Raw genomic sequence first — 7,669 nt, forward strand, 5'->3', positions numbered from 1 at the left:
GTATACATGTATATGATCATGAAACAAGGTGAAACCATGAAGCAACAATACTGTTCAGACATGTTATACAAGATATGCTAATATATATATATATATATTTTTGACCTTGTGGTTTCCTAAAGCAAAAAAAGGTTAATATGTATTTTTGGTGGCTTTTGATAGATGTTTTTTAGAAAAAAGGAGAAAATTCCAAATCAAACAGAATAGTCATGAATACGGATGAATTGCATAAAGTGGGTAGAAAGCATACTGGGCTTGTTTATGAAAATTTAATGTGTTTCCATTTTTGTTCAAATATTTAAAGTGTATCATTGTTTAGGGCTATTTCTTTTTCAATTTGAATCTTCAGTTTTAAATAATTGATGAAGCAGTTCATTAAAGGGAGTTGTTTTCTGCATTTCATACTGAATATAAAATATTTCATTAATATAATTATGTAATTCACAGCGTTATTAACCTCTTGTATTTTGAATGTATTTACTCCTAAACTGATGTCTAAGAGCGATAGTGTAACATTTAATTGTTGTTTCTCTAGAAAGGTTGTCAAATGATTCCACAAAGTTTGAATATGTTTACACTCCCAGAAAAGGTGTTCTATTGTTTCAATATGTTCACTGCACATATCACATAGATTTGTGTTGGATAGGTTGCACTTAAAAATATATTTATTTGTAATGATACTCTGGATGTATTTATATTGAACATTTCTCAGTGTGCTATCAGTAGTTGATTTATATGGCATGACAAATATTTGTTTCCAATTTAATTCTTTTTTCCAAGAAGGTTTTGCCATTTAGTTTGAGCTTTAGAGATTTCGGCAGGGTTTTTTATTTGAAGTGTGTTAAATATTTTGTTCGTTTTGTTTTGTTTTGCAATTATGTTTTCTACGAATGTTTTTTGAGTACATGGTGTGTTATTTGTATTGGTAGCAGCTTTGATATGTGTAGGTATACTTTTGAGCAATGTGTAGTACATTAGGAAATTGCTAGTAGGTATTCCGAATATGTAGCAAAAGTTATCAAAAGAATAGAAGTCGTTTATTCTGTAGTCGTACAATTGACCTACATATTTTATGTTTCGTTCGAACCAATCTTTATACAAAAACGTTTTATTGTTAGTAGTTATGTCTTCATTGTTCCATAGATTGATTTTACTGTCTATTTTGGTTTCTAAATTATGAGTAACTACACCATGCCGAGAGAACGTTCGATAGAAATATGTTTTTGGTTGAAATTTCATCCAATATTGTTGATATTACATTCAAGTAAGGAGTCACCATATTTGTTAAGTATTTTCTGGTAGAATACTTTTCATTTACTCCTATTGGTATAATCAAAACATCTTTTAACCCAACTGCATTTGATTGCATTCAGGAATGAATCTACATCAGTTAGTCTGATACCTCCATATTCTACTGATTGAACTAATTGGTTTCGTTTAATTTTATTAGGTTTACCGTCCCATATGAAATTAAATATTTCTTATTTTATATCTTCAATAATATCATTTGGTGGGTTTGGGAGAACTGTTAGTGTATAAATTAATTTAGGAAGTGCAGACGTTTTTAACACGGTTTTTTCTGATTAGTGTAAGTTTACGATGTTGCCATGATTTTAAACTATAAAAATTGTTGTAATTTAGGCATTATGTTTTTTAGAATTGTTTCATTTTCATTGTTTGCAAAGGTTATTCCTAACGTTGTTGCTTCATCTGATGTCCAGTTGAATTTCTTTTCTTTTTTAAGATGAATATTACTTTGTTTGAATTTACCAACTCGTAGCACAATGCATTTAGTTTTGTTTAGTTTAAGACCCGATGCCATTCCAAAAAGGGTTAGCGATTCTATAATATTCATTTCCTGTGATAATGGTAACAATAATGATAATTATAGTTATGCTCATAATAATTATTCATTTATTTTATAATTATTTTCATTTGACATTTTTGCTTTTTTCTGTATATGGGAATAATAATGATAATTATAGTTATGCTCATAATTATTATTCATTTTATTATTATTTTCATTTAACCTTTTTGCTTTTTTCCTGTGATAATGGTAACAATAATGATAATTATAGTTATGCTCATAATAATTATTCATTTTATTATTATTTTCATTTAACTTTTTTGCTTTTTTATCAGCATATTAGTATTTTTGTCGTGTTTAGTGCATTTAACAATTTATAGTCAATTATTTTTTATATCATAATGAGTTTTTAATAAATAATTCATATTAGTGATATAATTATAAAAGCATTTGTACCTCGATGATTTTGCTCATTATACCAGCACATAACTGAATTTCTTTCATAAACTAGCTGAAACAAATTATGATATTTAAAAACACAACAACTGATCTTATTTGGATGCAATATGGGTGTCATTAGGAATGGTCGACAGGGATAGCCACTGTCTCCCAACAGCCAACCACGTCCAGGATCTGCATGTAAGATATATAGCAAATCACACATATCACAAAACAAACATGTTTATTAAATAATTTATTTAATTTTTAATTATATAACATAGTATAACTGTAAGGTATAATGTATTTTAGGATTAAGTACATGACTACATCACAGTCTATCTTTACTTTATTATAAACTACTAGGAGTCTATGGAAGTCACAACATGAACATACTAGTAAAACTCTACCTGTTAAATCAATAAATAATTTTCAACATAATATGAGGTAATTCAATTTTTATGCATTTACCTTGATGATTTGCTTCTAAATGTCTGTCAACGTTGGACATTCTGAAAACGTGGACATCATGGCAGCTTCCTGGCCAGAAGGCATTCATGCTTGTAAAATTCCCTATTGAAAATGGATTTAAAAAACTAGCTTAGTATTTTAATTAGTGTATAAAAAATTAATTTACATTGAACTAGGAATCCCAGGGTTGCTGTTTTGTATCTAATGCTAAGGAATTAATTGTGAATTTTAATTTTAGCTGAAATCTTAATAAGTAGATTGAGTATTACAATGTTCTTTGATAAATTATGTTGACAGATAACACAAATTACACAATAAGTAATATTAAAAAAATTAATAATGACAACACGTATAATTTATTTGATGTGTTATTTATAAATATTATATTATGATTTTTGAACATTAAAATGACATTCTATTGTTAAATTTAATGGATCTGCTACAATTACTGTATCATTAACAATGGTTATTTATCTTTAGTTAAATAAGAGAAAATAATAAGAAATGTAATATTAAATGTTATTCATGTAATATTTTATCTATACTTCATGCTTAATAAGCAATTTTACATAACTTTTTCATTTAGATTGATTGTAGTTTTATCCTTTTAACTGTATTTTTAAACTGTGTTCATGCGCCGAATGGACACATTTTCATTTTATGAGGTTTTAACAATAAAATCAATAAACAATCAAGTTTTGTAGTAAAATCCATTTTAATTATGCTTCTATATATGAAAGTATTTATTTTACTTATAATTTTGCACTGTTGAAAAAACACAATTATTCCCAAGTTGATGACTTATTATAACTTCACATAATACTGTCATTCGAGTTAAATAAGAGAAACTAATAAGAAATCGATAGTAATTGGTTTTTATGTCAAACAGCTTTGCAGTAGTCTTAAAATGTTAGAATTCTCTCAGAAAACAGATAATTAGATCTAATTTTATCTTTCTATGTTGAAAACATACAAAACTCAATGATAATATTGCTAAACATGCACTTGTATGTGACCAATAGTTATCTGTGTTCATTTATGATGTAATATTTCTAATTATCGTAATGCTTTGTAAAACAGATAGGATATATAACGGGCTAAAATTTTACAGAGATAACACTTATAAAATGTAAACTTTCTTTGTCTTGGGGAAAATTCTATATTCATGTGTTGTTCAAAGACACAAAACGGTATAATTACATTTTTATGAAGTTATTTTTCTCCTAATTTTAATATTATCATTTTTCATACATCAAATGAATTATAATTCAATTTTTAAGTAGGAATACTTACAATACTTAATACAAATTTGAAATTCAAAACATATTGTATACATCTACCTACAATGATACTAAACTATGAAACTATTAAGTTACCGCAGCTTTCAATATTTAAATATTTTAAATAATTATTGCTAGACTATATTAAACCTTTTGCAGTAGGTACCCCTTAGGGAACCTCAATGTCCAAAATTACTATTTACACAACTGTGTGTACATGTACATGCATTCAGAGAAAACTGAGTAGATTTAGCCAGTTTTCACATGTTAAGTCGCAGATGCGGTCACATTTTTATAGGAAAGGAAACGGAATGAAATAAACTTGAATGTGCACATGGACAGCAATCATTTATGTTTAAAGCTAATAGCGTATTGATCAGTTGATATTGACAAATGATGCGATTATTTCGTTTTATGCTGTATTGTTAAATATTTTAAGACGAAATACTTGCATTGTGAACATCATTAAAATAATGAAATATGAACTAGCCTACGTCAGTACGTGTTTTGGATAAGATTCCATGGAGTTAAAAAATTAGTGCAGTTTTCCTGGATATCAATAATATAAATAGGTTTACCGTTTCTGTCACAAGTTGCCTGTACGTTAAGCGAATGGAAATGTTTTCTGTTGACGTACGCTGCTTCGTCGGGCTGCCCGGGTGATAGAAGACGGAGGTGGGTTCCGTCTATACAACCAATGACGGAAGAAATTTCCGAACCCGTAAGAAGTCATTAGTCGCGCGTCGTCGGTCTTCGTCGCTGGTTGGAAATTTAATGAAACGGTCCTTCAGTCCGAAAATAGCGTCAACGACAGCGGTAAACAGTAGCTATGTCGACGCCGAAGGTGTCACCGATAACATGAAGAAAATTCTCAGTAGCCAAGAATCGTAGAGTTATTAGTAACTGCTGTCGCGTTGACAAAGACCTGTTTCGTCGCGTAAGTCGTCGTAAAATAGGGTCCAAGAGGTCGACAAGTCTGTCTAAGCTCTGGGCAGAAAACCTATACTTTGGCGCAGTTCGTCGTCATCAGGTCCATTCGTGTGCAAGTCAATTCGTCGAAATCGTCGCTGTCGTCTGTGTCTAAAATAAAGTACGTCAGCCATGTTGGTCAGTAGTCCGTGTGGTAACCAGCGTCTAACCAGCTCATAGAGGTGAGTTACAAATCATCGCGGTAATAGAGCGGTTACTGGCAACGTCGTTTTTTTTTATACAAACCGCCGAGACGCGGTAACCACAGCGGTTACTGCGATCTTGCGGTTACCTTGTGGTTAACTTGTTTATACAATCAGCTGCAGTTCGTGCCACTGATATTCGTGTTGTTTATTTTTCAAGGTAAGTTTCGTAAGAAATAAATGGGTTTGCAAACTTTCTCGCATGGTAATGGTATATACAATTCAAATCATCGGCCAAATTTAAGAACACAATGACACTTACCAAGTTTTCTGAACAACCGTACACAGCGCAAAATGCGGACCAGTGGGCCAGATGAGTCGCCGCGTGATGTCTGCAATTGAAGATTTCCATATCCAAGGGTGTTTTTATGTCAAATGTTAGTGGTTTTCAATAGATCGTATACTTATCAACAAAACAGCAACGAAGCGTTCACTTTAATTATTTTTGATGATGTTATTTTGTAAATACTTTCTCGCGTTCTTTTCGAACGTTCATTGTCAGCCATTTTGATTGTTGGTTGCATCCTTCCGAAATTATGTGTTTTAATGACTCTCATAAATGTTTTTAGTGCAGAAATTGTAATTTTAAGTATCGATTTCTCCATTTATTTTTTATATTTTGTTAAGTTATTTGCGTTTAAATTTGATTGTTTGTTGCTTACTTACGAACTATTTTTTTATGTGTACGCTAGTGGATATGTAATCAGGTTACCGTATCTACATCAATGAAATTTAACTGTTGTTTGTTTTTGTTTGTTTTGTTATAATTTTCTAAACGGGTTCAGCTACGTATGTTAAACGCAATATGAACTCATTTATTAATTTGGGAATAAAATCGCAATATGTATTATTGAAAATCAAATTTGAAGTGTCTCCTGGGGATGAATTGTCTTTGGGTTGCTATTCACGCTATTAACGCTTCCGGCGAGAACTCATTTTATAGCGATTGCGCAGTAAAAAACACCACTTTTTCGTGAATTATTCAAAAACCAGATATGACGAATACGCCATCGTATAGATCGAGTTCTGGTCCATATGCATGTCAAATTTCAGCACAAGTGTTGGGCTAGTTTCCAAGCGCCTCAAATCGCGGCTATACCCTGGAGCTTAATGAATTTTAGTCGCCATTATCATTCGTTCAATTGAACGTCATCAAATAAGGACGTCAATATAGCACTCATTCCATACTAGAGTTGCGACACCTTAAGGGTTTCGCGGGATGGAATGAGTGGGAACTAAATAAATGTGGGTTCAAAAATTTTGGGTAAGAAAATGTGGAAACACAAATTTTGGGTACTAAACACATGTGGGTACGAAAATTTTGGTTACGAAAAAAATATGGGTACAAACATTGTGGGTACAATGGGTCAATGTTAAGGTATTAGCATGGCGGACGCCAGACGGCGAAAAGACATGACACGACACGATGAGCTGGCTATGACAATACCTCAGGTATTCTCCGAAAACAGCCGAGCTCATATGCATAAGTCAGTGAGTAATACTCAATTAAAGCTAGGCACGGCGTATAAAATCAGAACCACTGGACCGAATCTGCTAAAACTTGGCCGCATTATAGATTATGGTCCAAACAAGCTACAGAATGAGCGCTTTTGGACCTGACAGCGTACAAAACATTAACCAATAATGAACAACACAAAGAGGGTCATTTTGTACAAAAAATGTAAACTTTAAGTGGCATTTAATTACTTTTAGACATCAGAAAGTTGCACATTTTTAATATTCTGCACACTTCGACTTGTTTTTTTTTTAGAAACATTTATGCTTGGGATGTATATAAACCCTGTTATTCAATGTCAAATTTGGCCAAAAATCACAATTCAATCCCAGAAATGGCTAAGCAGCAATTCCCCTTTAACATTATTCCTTATATTTGATTGTATTGTTTAAATAGATAACTGTGTATATTTAATCATAATGGCTCTGTATATCACACATGATAGGCCACTGCTGGGGCTTGAACCCAGAACTCATCTCACATTGTAAGATGCGTTTTTCAATTAAACTACAATGACTGTGTCGTGTGAAGTGGAGCCAACATACACCCACATAAGTGAAAAAATCATTCCGTCCATATATTTGTTCTGGGTGTTTTCTGACACATGTTGCATAACTGTTTGCAACAAAAGATGTATACATTGATATATATACATAAATGGGAAAAAAAACGTCTTTTTTATTTTTGTTTCATATATACACATTTCCTAGCAATGATTAATAATTATATCATGTTGAAATCATTTATAGACAGAATATTACTGAAACTGCAATAAAGTATAAGATGGATAGATATAATGTATCATTCTATCTAGTACAATGAACAAATGTTCTTCCGATGCCATTTTCACTAAGGTATAGGTATTGAATCCTGATATACTACTAAAAATGTATGTCGGTTAGCATAAATTATTCAACAAATCCTCATATGCAAGCTGGGTCATCACTAAGTGGAATTATTTGTGGACATATCATAACAGAACAAG

Source organism: Dreissena polymorpha, chromosome 8 (assembly GCF_020536995.1).
Source record: "Dreissena polymorpha isolate Duluth1 chromosome 8, UMN_Dpol_1.0, whole genome shotgun sequence".
Taxonomy (NCBI): domain Eukaryota; kingdom Metazoa; phylum Mollusca; class Bivalvia; order Myida; family Dreissenidae; genus Dreissena; species Dreissena polymorpha.